Source organism: Dryobates pubescens, chromosome 10 (genome assembly GCF_014839835.1).
Source record: "Dryobates pubescens isolate bDryPub1 chromosome 10, bDryPub1.pri, whole genome shotgun sequence".
NCBI classification, from domain to species: domain Eukaryota; kingdom Metazoa; phylum Chordata; class Aves; order Piciformes; family Picidae; genus Dryobates; species Dryobates pubescens.
This window is the reverse complement of record NC_071621.1, coordinates 9,396,045-9,411,879: the sequence shown is the minus strand read 5'-3', so window position 1 is coordinate 9,411,879 and position 15,835 is coordinate 9,396,045.

Sequence of the window (15,835 nt, the reverse complement as noted above, 5' to 3'; positions counted from 1 at the left end):
TCTGAAGATGGAGAGGAAAGGCAATTCTGTCCAGATTCTGTGAGCAAAACCCAGGATAGTTTCTTTAAAAATCTTGGGAAGTTGCATATTTGACATGTGCACTGGGTAAAGAAAATAAAGGGGGTGTGAATTGGGTGTGATGGGGGACACCTCATTTAACACTGCATCTTCCATTTCATTCAAGGTATCAGTGTGACCACAGTATCAATATTTCAGTTCAGCAATGTTTTGCTACTACAGACTTGCTGTCAGCTTACAGGATACAGTCAAGAAATTTCCTGACCCTCACACAGACAAACTGCAGCTTCTTGTCTCTTAGTGTACCCAAAAGAATCAAAAAGTTCCTTTTGTATATCTAAGTCTAATGTTATACATTTATTAGAGAATTTTCAGAATCCCACTTTTGATTTTTACACTCTCAGCTTCAGAGTCTTCAGTGGTAGCTATGGAAGATCATACTTTGTAAATCTAATCATACTCAAGTCTTGTACTCTCTATTCAATCTGTGCTGTTGCTTCCTCACCCTGTTTATCATATCTTTATTTACACTGGAAGGCTGTGCTTCCATCCCAGGAGATCTGGACAGGCTAGAAAGATGGGCGAAGGCAAACCTCATGAAGTTCAATGAGGACAAGTGCATCTAGGGAGGATTAACACCAGGCACCAGCAGAGACTAGGGGTAATCCTGCTGGAAGGCAGCTCTATGGAGAAAGACCATGGAGTCCTAGCAGACAGCAAGTCATCCATGGGGTAGCAGTGTGCTTTTGTGACCAAGAGGGCCAACAGCATCCTGGGGTGCATTAAGAAAAGTGTGTCCAGCAGGTCTAGGGAGGTTCTCCTCCCCTCTACTCTGCCCTGGTGAGACCACACCTGGAATACTGTGTCTGGTTTGGGGCTCCCCAGTTCAAGAGAGACAGAGATCTGCTGGAGAGAGCTATGAAGATTGCAGGACTTGAGCATCTCTCCTATGTTTAGTCTTAAGAAGAGAAGGCTGAGAGGGGATCTTATCAACCGCTATAAATATCTGAGGGGTGGGTGTCAGGATGAAGGTGCTAGGCTCTTCTCATGGTGCCCAGTGATAAGACAAGGAACAGTGGGTATGAGCAAGAACACAGGAGGTTCCACCTGAACACAAGGAGACACTTCTTTACAGTAAGAGTGGAACAGGCTGCCCAGTGATGCTCACTGTCATGTGAGTAAAAACAGCTACAACTTAGAAAATGAGAATACTTAAAAAGCAGACTGGTTTGAACTTGTGAGGACAAAAGGGGAAAAGGAAAGCAGTGAAAACCTTCTTTACACAGGACTGTTGCTCTGTTACCATAGTGCATTAGCAATGTCTATGGTAGCATACCATTTGGCCTCTTTGGATTCCAGCTCATACTGGAGTTCCATCATGTCTGGTACTGCTGCACTCATAGGCGGTGTTACTTCATTCAGGCCTCAGTTTGCTTTCACCTGGCTCTGCTCAGACACTTGCAGGCGGAATTTATCTATCACACCATAGTAAGCGGAGGCCTATGCACAGGGAGTTAGTTCTTATCTTTTGGCAAGAAGCCCAGAAGCAGATCCAGCCGAGAGGGACAGTGAAGGAAGGAAGACTGAGAGAAAGTTCCCAACTCCCCTGGGTCCAATCTCTCCTCCCACAATCCTACCAATGAAATTCGTTTAGAAAACCAAAATATTTTACAAACATTTAGCCAGTGTGCCCCTTTCTTAAAGGCACAGCGTCAAACGGCCACACATAGTCATGGAGTCATTTGTTCCATGATAAATTTCAGGGCATGTGTCAGATGGGTGTTGAATTGTTATATCCAAGCTCATGATGAGTCAATTATTCCTCTCACTAAAGAGTATCTGTTCTCTCCTAGTGTCTTCATTCTCCATTTCATTACCCTGTCCTTCATCAAGGTGTCAAATTCTGCAGTTACCAAGGACTTCAACTCCCATCTCACCAAAGCATCCCTGGTGCTTGCACACTCCTGCTGTAGAAAAGCCTCCAAAGCCTGGTAAAAGGAATACCATCAGAGTTATTAAGAGCCAACACTGAACAAAAAAAGATTGGCAAGGCAGCCTCAGCACCAGTGCACAGAGCAGAGGAAGCCATGTTAAGGGTGCATGATGAAGGAATTTGTGAGGAAGCTGCAGATAGGAAAGATTTTTAACACCTGTGAAAAAGTTACCTGTTTAGTAACTGAAATTTTATTCTTTGAATCAAAAATAAATGTCTAGTTAATGATAAATTATTTATGATTTTGTGGCTTAATTGAAAGAGCAACAGTGTCAGAGGTTCAGCTGTTGTGCTGAAAAGTATCAATATGAGAAGACAGAATGATAAATTTTATTTGTCAGGGAATCCTTTGTTTGCAGTAAACCTATCTGATTTATTAATTGTGGAGTTTTCTTACAAAACGTGGGGGTTTTTCCCACAACTCTTTTCCTACAAGCTCAGTCTGTGAACATCTGAGAAGACCTGCTTCAGGGAGCTGCACCAGTTTTCCACTGGAGCTGACTTTTACACATATCTGACCTAAATGTTAGGAAGAAGTTCTTCATAGAAAGAGGGATTGGGCATTGGAATGGGCTGCCCAGGGAGGTGGTGGGGTCACCAGCACTGGAGGTATTTAGGAAGAGACTGGATGGGGCGCTTGGTGCCATGGTTTAGTTGATTAGATGGTGTTGGATGATAGGTTGGTAGGTTGGACTCTATGGTCTCAAAGGTCTCTTCCAACCTGGTTAATTCCTATTCTGTTCTGTTCTGTTCTATTCTATTCTATTCTACATCTTTTCAATAATGGGGACTGTCCCATGAGAGCACAGGTGAGTTGCTTTGCCCTCAAAAACTAACCTCTTGGTAACATAGACCAAGGGCTACTCTGAAGGAAGGGAATTGCTTGAGTGTTACAGCATTATAAATGAAACCAGGAATTTCACCTAGACACACCGAGGACCATCTTTATTCTTAGTTCCCAGATAATGGCTAGCTGACTGACCCTGGTGAAAAAAAAACCAAGGAACCAAAACAAAGGAAAACCCAAACAAGGATTTGGTTTTCTCTTGTCTTTCAAATGTAATGTGCTATTCACGGCCTAAGATGTGACATTTGAAACGGCACACAGCTGGGGGGAGGTAGTGTGTTTAGTGCTGAAGATCCTTACTGTCCTGAAGGGTTACACCCCAAAACATGTCCTAGCCCAGGCAGTGGGCTAAGCACCTGCAAGTGTGCTAACCTGGACAGTTCCTGGGGTACAGATGGCCAAGGCAAATGTATAGCACGTGTGATTAACCTTGTAAGCACCTGTGACACTTCTGGGGTCCAGATGAACATGTAGCACATGTGATTAACTTTGTAACACAGCTGTGAACGGTGTGTGCCCTAGCCATGTTTCGATAGGTCCTGTTACCAGTTGCCAAAGGGCATTAATTGTCTTGGGACAGTATTTAAACCAGCCAAGCTGTTAGGCAACTTGCCTTATTCTCACCCAGCAAGCCAAACGCTGCTGGAGAAGCAGCTGAAGGGCCTGCACTAACAGGCAACGACTATACCCAGGCCTTGCACCTGGACCAAGGTGGTAAAGGGGAAAAAGCTCCAAGAGAACTGAATCCCAGAAGAGGCTACAGCCCAGCAATGGAGCATACAGGAGAGAGAGGACCCCTAGCCCTCTGAGCCGGGAGCCAAGACTACTCAAATTATAGATAGAGCATCTGGGAAGATACCAGACAGAGGAGCAAGCCGTGGGTCCCTGGCTAACCTGCCATGGAATCCCATTTGTGGGAAACCGCAGATCTCAGAACTTGTATTTCCAATCTGAATCACTGTGTTGGAGGTTCTTAGATCTGTGCTTGAATCATCTAACTGTCTTTATATGTGGACTGTAATACCCACAATCAAATACAACCTGTAAATATACTGGGTAAATAAGTTACAGCAGTGTTTGAAAATACCATGACCCAAGACATTAAATTATAAAATACATAAACCCATACTTTTTATTACACTTACCTCAACCAAAATATGACTGGTGGATGCAGTAACACAATTGTATGGCTGTTTAGGGCTTTCTCTTAAGATGTTGACTCTGATTCTTACCATTTTTGGCATATCAAGGGGAATGGAGATACAGAGTTGACTGCAGATACCTATTCAATTTTAGGCAGTACTTACTTTATCTTCACAGTGGAAGTGGAGTTGAAAAGAAACCGTGTGGCCAGTTAAAGTAAACACATATACACATATATATTGTAATCCAGTGGTGCACTTACATTCAGTGAATTCCAGCTTTTATCATAGCTAATTTAATCACAGACCTTGTTTGTCTGACTGTTTGGATATTCTGCTGATTTGATGTAGCAATGGTTTCCCAAGTCTTTTGTTTTCCTTTATTACCTCCTCTATGCTTTCCTTCTTTTCCTTTTAGGGGTCTTTCTCAGATGAAGAATATTATTGCTCTTGCATTCCACATGTATTTCTGAATGAATTAGCAAACATTAAAGACTGCTGCATGATTAAACAGAGCAGTAGGGACAATTCCTCCCTACAAGATGGTATCTAGTTGTCCTGGCCTTTCTGGATGCCTAGAGTGTAAAATTGTTACTGCAGATTTCAAATGGCAGTGACAGGAGTGCTGTGCTAGCTGTACCTGGGAAGTCTAGGGCCTTCACAGAGCCAAGGTGAGCCAAGGATATCCCTGCAGCTGAGTGTAGATTTCTGCATCTTGTTAGAGAAGTTTTTTTGCATAGATATGTGGGAAAATAATTCCCACCAGTGGCAAAATGAGTGGGACAGAAAAACAAAAGACAGTTCCTCTACTCAGGAAAGGTTATCCCAAATTGAAGTTGCCTGGAGCCCAGGCAACTTCAGGCAACCATATGGCTTTTCTTAGGAGCTTTCTGTGTGTTTGTGTCAGAATAATAGTGAGGAACTGCCACCTTTGAGTGATGGATCTCTGTTCCATGCAGCCCATTTCTGAGCACTAAATATTTCAGTTAGCACAATGTAGTAGTAGCATGATAAGAACTATGATTTTTTTTGTGCCCTGAACTCTGAAAGAAACAGAGTAACAAATAGGTGTCCAAAACACTGTGAAGTGCTCAGGTTCCACCAAAGGTCTTTCTGTGTTGCTAGTATTTTGCTGTTGTGAGGTAAATTCCCGGTACAGTGGAACAGGTGAAAGACCCTGTTCTGATTTTACAGACTTAGGAAGGTCACATTTGGTTTATGGCAAAGCTGATAGAATCTCCCTTGAGGCCAGTGTGGAGACAACATCTGGAGCTGCTTGTAGTGCTTATTACCAAATCTCAAGAAGCCACTTGCAGGAGAAGGTGCCACATTATTTCCAGATGAACGGATGCTCCCTGCTATAGAAGAACCAAAAGTACCATACTTAACACCTTGCTTCTTTTGGGCTTGAGTTTTCTGGATGATCTTCTATATACAAACCCATTGAAAAATCTCAAGTCAGGATAATTCAGTGGAATGTGGAAGAGATTGTTGAAATGTCTGCCTAGCCTGACTGAAGGAAGACAAACATGGAAAATGTGGTAATTCTTAATGGTCTATCCTGGAAGTTGCAGTTTGGAGAGTTCGTGTTACCTTCTGTTCTCCAGGTCAGACTGCTTATCTACTCCATGCTGTCCTGGAGAAGGGAGCTGGCACACAGTCCCTGGCTATAAGAGTTCACTGGGGATCTCTTCTACCCAGAGGAAAAATTGAAAGTGATATCATTATAGAACAGCATCCATGAAATTTTAGGACAGGATATCTGGGAAGAAATATTTTTGTTGTGGACATGAACACTTTGATTTTCTGGAGGAAATGTCACTGCCAGTGAGTAGAAAAGCCCTATATGTTTTAGTGGGAAAGATATGTCAAAGAAAAGGTTTTTTCAACAGAAAATCTACTTTTCCCCCCAAGTGGCTTTCAGTCACACAGACTTTGGAACGCACCTGCTCACATTTTTAGCAGAAGATGCATCTCAGACTAATTCAGCATTGACACCTGTGTCTCTTGTGATTACTGTGTACTTGAGGCTGACAATGTGCAGTTCCAGTGACGTGAACAGAAATGGAATGTGCCCGATTTTGCATGCACATCTTGTTAAAGTATGCACAAATGAATTGTGTGCCACCCCACAGTGACAAAACCTGGGATTTCCTTGAAAAAATGGCCAAAGAAAACTTACCCTTATCGTCCACCTGGTGTGACACAAATCTGTAAGAAATACAAATGGGAATATTAAGCAAGTGCACGATCAAAACTGGCAGCACAAGTGGTCTAAATGGTGAATTATTCTTCTGCATAAGGGGTGATCATCAATCACTGTTGGTTCTTTAGGCAATCTACGTTTAAAAAATGAGCTGTTATAAATGCGGGTGTTGAGAGAGGAGTTCCCTTTTCACTTGTTATTAAGGGTCCATTTCACTGTTCTTTTGTGTGTGTACATTCTGACCTCAAGAATCACGTGCCTACCACAGCCCACAAGACTTTATTCCTCCTGATTTTGTCTAAGTGTTTTGTTGAATTGCTTTGTATTGAGCCTGTGATTATCAGGATGAGTTATTCTTTTAATTTGAACATTCCTGTTGATCTATTTGTACAACATGAGCTCTGTCCTGAGTTCCACACTGTGGTGCAGATGTACAGGAGATTATGTTTTCATATTCTTGTTTGTAAGGAGTCAATTCAGGCAAGGTAGTGAATACAGATGGAGACTATAGCAGAAAATGTTGGTTTCTTTCTACTATTCCTCACATTTTTCATTTTTGCCTGTCTGCAAAGACGTGTTCTGAAAGTCTTTTCACACATATTGCATTCATTTACCACCCACAGATGGTGGCTGTTTATCCTTTTCTGTTGTTTTCATTGATCTAACATGAAAGTCACCTTGAACTGAAAGAGTGTTGCCCTTGCTAGGGTGCAAAGTATTAAAAAATATGAAGATATGCATACAAAACATAGGGGCTAGGAAAGTTTTTGTAGGGATTGCTGCTATAGGTGGTCATGGTATTAATCTGGAGAGTTCACAAAAAGGCAAGATGCTGTTAGCAGGGTGTGTCACACATTTCAGTATTTATTTTTTCCTGAGCAGAAGCATATCTAGGTACTTAGTGATAAGTTTTTCATTCACATTAAGACAGGTAACATGGGGTCAGTATGTAATTTGCCTGTGGATAAATTTTAAGAGGTATATAATGAGAAAAAAAAAAATCCTTCACAAGAAAATTCCTGCCAAGGATAACCATTCACCTTTCTTTCATGCAGCTGCTTTACAGACAAAGGAAACTCAGACCCTTCCCTGACAAACAAAAGGCAATGCTTCAGTTTAACAACTTGGTCTTTAGTTGTAGTGGGTTGAAAGGAAAGGCCCTGCTTTCCCTCCCCCAATAAGAAGAAGTAAGGAAAAAAAACCACGACCAACCCAGCCGGTGTTGCGAAGGGGATGCTGTATTTACAAAGCAATGCTCAGCAGGGAAATTATGTACACAAATATACAGAACTTACAATATATATACAGAAATATACAGCAAAGAAGCAAAATCAGAAACCAGACCCCCGACAGAGGGGGCTTCCCCCTGTGCCCCCTTCACCCCCCTACCTCCTTTCTTCCCCAAAGAGGAGTAGAAAGAGCAAAGGGGAGTTAGCAAGGCAGAAAGAAAAGGCCTGGTACAGGAGGATTAGTTCTTATCTGTTATTTGGCCAGAAGTCCAGAAGCAGTCCAGCTAGAAGGGAGAGCGAAGGAAATGAAACTAAATGAAAGTTCCAGCCTCTCTGGGTCTTAAGAACTCACTCCCCCCATAATTCACCAATAAAATTCGTTTAGAGTACGGAATATTTACAAACATTTAGCCAGAGTGCCCCTTCCTTAAAGGCACAGCCTCAAATGGTCACATTAGTGCATACATAATTTTTGGCACATGAATAAAAAAATATGTTTTCAGGCAAATGACATTGTGAGTATGTCTGCAGCACTGGCAGAGGAGTGTTGGTCTGTTTGTTTTCTAAACATATGGCTAAATGCATTTAGTCCTGATAGTGATGGCTGAGACAAGTGGTCCAGCGCTTGCTAGTCCCATGCAGCTCCGTCAGCCCTTTTGGTCAAAGGGCAGCCACACAGTCATTGTGTGCTTTCATCCCAAGCACAAAAGCTATGCACAAATCACCTTCAGGTCTTCCTTGACAAAATTAATTTTCTTTGCCTATTTCTCACTTTTGTACCATAGAATCTTTAGCTTAATTCTGGCTGTAAGAGCATCAGGAGATTGCATATTTTACTACCACAGAGACATGGGCTACACTCAAGTTTATGAGGATGTGCTTTTAAAATGGCACAAAAAGAGCAAAACCCTATCATTTTCTGTAGTTGGTGAACACTTTGATCTTTTCTGCTGTAAATGTGTGACAATTCATGCATGGTGGAATCTGGTCCACCAAGAGGAAACTTCCTAGTAACAAGCTGGTGGCTGATGAGTAACTTGTGGTCCGTTTTACTCCCTTTTCCAAGCCTACACACCCTGTATTGCTTAAAAAGAGATCAATGCACTCATACCATAACCATAACCTTTTTGACTGCAAAAGCTTTGAAGTTTGCAGCATGCCAAAACACCGAACACAATACCCCTCACTTCCCACCATTGTCTGTGTCGCCTACAGAAACTTTTGCTCCTGTATTTATGTGGCCTTGTCAATATGTGGTTTACATGTGCTTTGGCAAGCACTTTTTAATTTCAATGAAGTCAGTGAGAAGCTGACAGGTCGGGTCCACTCCTTCTCAGCAACTGGCAAAGACAGATCTGAGAACACTTATGCAGTAGCTTGGGTGGAGAAGGTAATAGAAATCACAGGATGACAGATCACAGGATGTTAGGGGTTGGAAAGGACCTCCGGAGATCATTGAGTCCAACCCCGCGGCCAGAGCAGGACCATATAACCATATAATCTAGTGCAGGTCACACAGGAATACATTCAGATGAGTCTTAAAATTCTCCAGAGAAGGAGACTCCACAACTTCTCTGGAAAATCTGTTCCAGTGCTTTGTGACCCTTACAGTGAAGTAGTTTCTCCTCATGTTGAGGTGGAACTTCCTGTACTGTAGATTATATCCATTGCCCCTTGTCCTATCACAGGGTGCGACTGAGAAGAGCCTGTCCCCTCCCTCTTGACACCCAGCCCACAAATACTTATAAACATGTATTAAATCCCCTTTCAGAAATGTGCATCTATTGCTAGGTTGTTTTTAGTTTTTTTTCCTTGAATTAAATTAGGAGTGCTTCTACAAGGGCTTGGGTCTTCTTACAAGCCATAGAATACTGAGCTCAGTGGCACAGCTGTTTTGATTTTCCCAGCAATGCTCACACAAAACTTGAAGAGGTTGTTGTTACTGGCACTCCAGACACCAATGCACACGACTTCAGTTAATTCCCATAATATTCACCTAGTACTTATGACTACATAATACTTCAAATACATTTCTTATTTGTGATCTAAATGGGGTTTTATGAACTGAAGTGTAGAAGAGAAAGCCAAGTCAGTGGCAAGACCCACACTTGACAATTTTCATCTCAGAGTTGGAATCTAAATGCAAGCACTTGCTGAAATGTACATGTGTGTCCAGGCTACAAGTGGGCTCAGCAGGAGGAAAATCCAGTGATTCAGGATGTAGATGCTCATGAATACTGCAGCCACAAATATGCTTCCTGAGGAAGTCTAAATAAATTAAGGAACTTCAAAAATCTCTTTATGTGTTTTCTTCAGACACACAGAATTTAAACAAGATGAAGTCCAGCTGTCCACTGTTGAGTGGTATCTGGGATTCCTAAGGGTCTCTAAGACATCTGTTTCAGGTTGGCATGTATGACATAAGATTTATGGAAGATCCACTTGGTCTTGCTGCTAGATGCTGGGTGAGATAATCCATAGCACCTAAAATAGCACTGATCCCTGTCAGTAAAGTCATTCCCACTGGTGGATACTGCAGGAGAGGCTTAGGTTTGTCTGTTAATATCCATTTCCATTTATATCTGCTTGATTACATGGAGTGGAAGAAAGGAGTGGAAGAAAACATTTTGTCCTTAGAAAGATTTAGAAAATCAGAGCACACCTACTGATACCATGACATGCTACAAAACCAAATCTCATTAGGAACATTTTCTGAGCACTGCCTGGACAGCCATCAAGAGAAAATGTAACCATTCTGCAAGTTACATTGAAAAATAATCCAAGTCTAAAAAATTAGCCATAAATTACTTTAAAACATTAACATCCTGAGAATTAACAATGGCAAAGTGAGGGCTTTTGGCTGGACAGCAAAAAAGAAAAAGATTCCTGCCTGAGGAAACCACAACTTTTAAAATCTTTGGAACCTACAGGTGGGTTCAGCTGTGCATGGAGTTTCAGGCTCGGGTCAGTGTCATTTCCCCTTGCTGGCCTCCTGTACTTTGACACATTTGCTCCTCATGGTTGTTCAAACAGTACTCTACTAGTGGAAGAAAGACCCCATGGCTCTTTTCTCTTATGAATGTGGCAAAGCAAATGAGAAAGGGAAGTTCTCTCTTACATGAGAGCACTGTTTACTTGCAGTTGCACACCTTGGGGGCCATTGAGATGCCTAAAGAGAAAAGTACCTACAAAACATTGAAAAATACTTATTTCTTGCTGATTTAAGTGGCTGCTCCTGAAAACCCCACAAAATGTGTAAGTAACCCTAAAAGTGTGGCTCAGGACTCCCTCCAGGAGTGTGAGACTTGAGGGTGCTGATGATGTGGAACTAGAGATCGAGGATGATCAGGTTGAGTGCCCGTGGATGAAAATTAGTGGGAAGACCAACAAGGCAGACGTCCTGGTTGGAGTCTGTTATAGACCACCCAACCAGGATGAAGAAGTCGATGAATTATTCTATAGGCAGCTAGAGGCTGTCTCAAGATCGCCAGACCTTGTCCTCATGGGCGACTTCAACCTGCCTGATGTCTGCTGGGAATTCAACACAGCAGAGAGGAGGCAGTCTAGAAGGTTCTTAGAGTGAATGGAGGATAGCTTCTTATCACAGCTGCTGAGTGAGCCTACCAAACTAAGACTTTACTTGACCTTCTTTTTACAAACAGAGAAGGGCTGGTGGGAGATGTGGTGGTTGGGGACTGTCTGGTCACTGGGGGTCCAGTGACCATGAAATAATTGAGTTTTCAGTATGCACTCAAGCTAAGAGGGGCATCAACAAAACCTCCACTCTGGAATTCCAGAGGGTGGACATCAGGTTACTTAAGGAACTAACTTAGAACGTACCTTAGGAAACAGCCCTTAAAAACAAAGGGGTTGTTGTAGTGTGATGGTTTAGCCCAACCACACCAACAAAAAGCTCAGCTGAACTCAGCCGGAGAAGCAAATGTAGCTGTATTTGACAAGCAATAATGGAATGCAATGAATGTATACAAAATAGATAGTATTTACAATATTATACAAGAATTTACAAAAAGGAAACAACACAGAAATCCTCCTCGGGAGGAGGACCCCACCTTGGGTTCCCCCACCCTCTCTCTCCTTCCCCTTTCCCTCTAGTTAATTAGAAGAAAAGAGAAGAGTAGAAAAAGGATGTTAGGAGAATTTTAGTTAGCTCAAAGCAGTTATTAAGAAGTTAGTTTTTCTTATCTGAGGGTTTGCTAGATAAAAGAGGCCTCCCTCTCCATCCAAGGGCACCATGCATGTCAAGAGAAAGACAGAAGGCAGAGTGAGAAAAGAATGTAAGATCATAAATCTACATCCCACTCACCTACCAATGAAATTTGTTTAGAATTATCTTCCTTTTGCTTTCCTTTTTACACCCAAACATTCAGCGAGAGAATTCTGCAGCTCTCCTTTTCTTAAAGGCACAGCCTAAACCGTCACAGGGGTCCAGGAGGGCTGGACCTACTTCAAGAAAGAATTCTTGAAGGCGCAGGAACAGGCTGTGCCAATGTGCCAGAAGATGAGCCACTGGGGTAGATACATAGAATACATAGAATAAACCAGGTTGGAAGAGACCTTCAAGATCGTCGCGTCCAACCCATCAACCAATCCAACTCCGCCCAAGCAACTAACCCCCAGCACCAAGTACCCCGTCAAGTCTTCTCCTAAAAACCTCCAGTGATGGTGACTCCACCACCTCCCCAGGCAGCCCATTCCAATGGGCAATCACTCTTTCTGTATAGAACTTTTTTCTAACATCCAGCCTGAATGTCCCCTGGCGCAGCCTGAGACTGTGTCCTCTTGTTCTGGTACTGCTTGCCTGGGAGAAGAGACCAACATCCGTCTGTCTACAACCTCCCTTCAGGTAGTTGTAGAGAGTAATAAGGTCACCCCTGAGTCTCCTCTTCTCCAGGCTAAGCAACCCCAGCTCCCTCAGTCTCTCCTCGTAGGGCTTATGTTCCAAACCCCTCACCAACTTTGTTGCTCTTCTCTGGACTCGTTCCAGCAAGTCAACATCCTTCCTAAACTGAGGGGCCCAGAACTGGACACAGCACTCGAGGTGCAGCCTAACCAGTGCAGTGTACAGGGGCAGAATGACCTCCCTGCTCCTGCTGGCCACACTGTTCCTGATGCAGGCCAGGATGCCATTGGCCCTCTTAGCTGCCTGGGCACACTGCAGGCTCATGTGCAGTCTACCATCAACCAGCACCCCCAGGTCCCTCTCAGCCTGACTGCTCTCCAGCCACTCTGACCCCAGCCTGTAGCTCTGCATGGGGTTGCTGTGGCCAATGTGCAGAACCCGGCACTTGGATGTGTTAAATCTCATGCCGTTGGACTCTGCCCATCTGTCCAGCCTGTCGAGGTCCCTCTGCAGAGCCTCTCTACCCTCCAGCAGGAAGGGCAGGTCCTGCCTGACCAACCTGATCTGCTTCTGTGATCTGGTGACCCGCCTGGTGGATGTGGGGAAGGCTGTGGATGTAGTCTACCTGGACTTCAGCAAGGCCTTTGATACCGTCCCCCACAGCAAACTCCTGGCCAAGCTGTCAGCTCATGGCCTGGACAGCAGAACTCTGCACTGGGTTAGGAACTGGCTGGAGGGCCGAGCCCAGAGAGTGGTGGTGAATGGTGCCACATCCAGCTGGCAGCCAGTCACTAGTGGTGTCCCCCAGGGATCAGTGCTGGGCCCCATGCTCTTTAATATCTTTATCGATGATCTGGATGAGGATATTGAGCCCATCATCAGTAAGTTTGCAGATGACACCAAGCTGGGGGCAGGTGTTGATCTGTTAGAGAGCTCTGCAGAGGGATCTTGACAGGCTGGACAGATGGGCAGAGTCCAACAGCATGGGATTTAACATATCCAAGTGCCATGTTCTGCACATTGGCCACAACAACCCCATGCAGTGCTACAGGCTGGGGTCAGAGTGGCTGGAGAGTGGCCAGGCAGAAAGGGACCTAGGGGTACTGGTTGATAGTAGGCTGAATATGAGCCAGCAGTGTGCCCAGGTGGCCAAGAAGGCCAAAGGCATCCTGGCCTCTATCAGGAATAGTGTGGCCAGCAGGAGCAGGCAAGTCATTCTGTCCCTGGATTCAGCACTGGTTAGCCCACACCTTGAGTGCTGTGTCCAGTTGTGGACCCCTCAGTTTAGGAAAGATGTTGACTTGCTGGAACATGTCCAGAGAAGGGCAACAAAGCTGGGGAGGGGTTTGGAGCACAAGCCCTATGAGGAGAGGCTGAGGGAGCTGGGGTTGCTTAGCCTGGAGAAGAGGAGGCTCAGGGGAGACCTTATTGCTGTCTACAACTACCTGAAGGGAGGTTGTAGCCAGGTGGGGGCTGGTCTCTTCTCCCAGGCAACCAGCACCAGAACAAGAGGACACAGTCTCAAGCTGTGCCAGGGAAGGTTTAGGCTGGATGTTAGGAAGAAGTTTTTCACAGAAAGAGTGATTGGCCATTGGAATGAGCTGCCCAGGGAGGTGGTGGAATCACCATCACTGGAGGTGTTCAGGAAGAGACTAGATGAGACACTTGGTGCCCTGTTTATTTGATAAGATGGTGTTGGGTGATAGGTTGCACTTGATAATCTCAAAGGCCATTTCCAACTTGGTTTGTTCTATTCTATTCTATTCTATTCTATTCTATTCTATTCTATTCTATTCTATTCTATTCTATTCTATTCTATTCTATTCTATTCTACATGTGTGCAGTGCCTGACACCTGGTAGGATCAGGCCCAGAGCTCTGGTCAGGCCCTGCTGGTTCATTTCTTTTCCAGCTGTGAGGATGCAAGAACTCTGCTGCCAGCCCAAGCCCAGCTGAAGCCTGAGCTTGCCCTGCTGAGTCATTGTGATGTGAGGGGACAAAACCCCCAGCCACCCTGGATGGGTTCTCTTCAGACAGCAAGGTTTGAAGCAGGAAGAGGGGGTTGTTTACAGTTTTTTAATTCCTTCACTTTGGTTTGAAGATGAGATGATGGACAGGTTCCCCTTTACACTGAGCTACTGCTATGCTTCCCAGGACCTCATATTTTTGTGGCAAATTGCAGCAAACAGGGCAGATTCCATACATTGTAATGAAGTTTTCCTTTAAAACCCTCTACTGTTCACTTCTGCATGTTGTGCATACACAAAACGTAGGCACAATGGAAGCGATCACTGACTTCCGTGTGGTGCAGTGGTTTCTAGAGCACTGCCCTGATTTTGTTTTTGTTATTCTTTGACACTTGATCAGCAGGCCTTTATTTACCTGACCCTGTCTGCATATCTTTCAGAAAAAAAAGTAACTTGCAGCAATGTCACACTTAAATAGCTTTGAGGTGTACATCTTTGGGATTCATTTTTGAAAATATCCAAAACAGCCTGACAGTACTTTGATGCTGTTGAATGCTGGGGCCTTACTTTAGCAATCAGAAGTTTGTGAGATTGACTTTTCTGTTTTATGCTATGTTTTCACTTGACAACTTTATTATGAAAGTTGAATGGAGTTTTGATGTGAAAGATGATTGCTTACATTTCAGAGGTTTTGATTTTGGAGAACACACTCCTGTGTTTAAAGAGCCAGTGTGAATGACTTATTAGATTCTGAATTACCACGTAAACCAGACATCTGGGCTTGCCTGCTTCTGAATTAGAGTCATATGCTGCTTCAGCAGCTGTTTATGTCCTGATCAGTTCATGCTTTGCAGATAAGTGGCCCTAGAACATTGGGCCCTAAGCCCAAATGACATGGCCCTAGAACTAAATATTATCTGTGACTGGGGGAAAGGTGCTAAAACCAAAAGGACTTTTACTTCTTGGCTCTAAAAGACAGCTACATGGCCATGGAAGAGACAGAAGAAACTACTGAGTTCTTCTCTGCAGCCCCTCAGCAGCATGACACAAGTAATGCTCAGTTTAGTCATCTTATTTCTGTATAGAACCACCTAGCACATTGTGCTTCCTAGCAATCCCCCAGCAAGAAAAAGGTTTAAGGATAACCTAACTTTAGGAATGCTGTTTTTCTAGGGGCACAAAACTTGTCTTTCAGTGCTGTTCTCCCTGTGTGAGGCAATAAATGGGGAGCTAACCTTTATAAATACAATCTGCTAAAACACTTCGTCTTTTCTCAACACAGCTAGCAATAAATTTACCAGTATTTTTTGTCCTGTGATTAGGCAGGTACAAGCATGGTTAATTCTTATCAGTCACACAGGATTTTAGCAGGATTAATCTCATGAGTTCTTCTGTCTTACTGACAACTTCTGAAGCCACTTCCAAAACCTCTCTTGGTCTATTTCTAGCCCTCAGGTTTGCTGACCACCCAAAGTTTTCCCCTCTGTACTGAAAAAAGGAGCACCATCCTCAGAAATCCCTTCTCCTGGTGGCAGCTGTGCTGCTATTTCTAATGTGACTTTCTAAGAGGCAT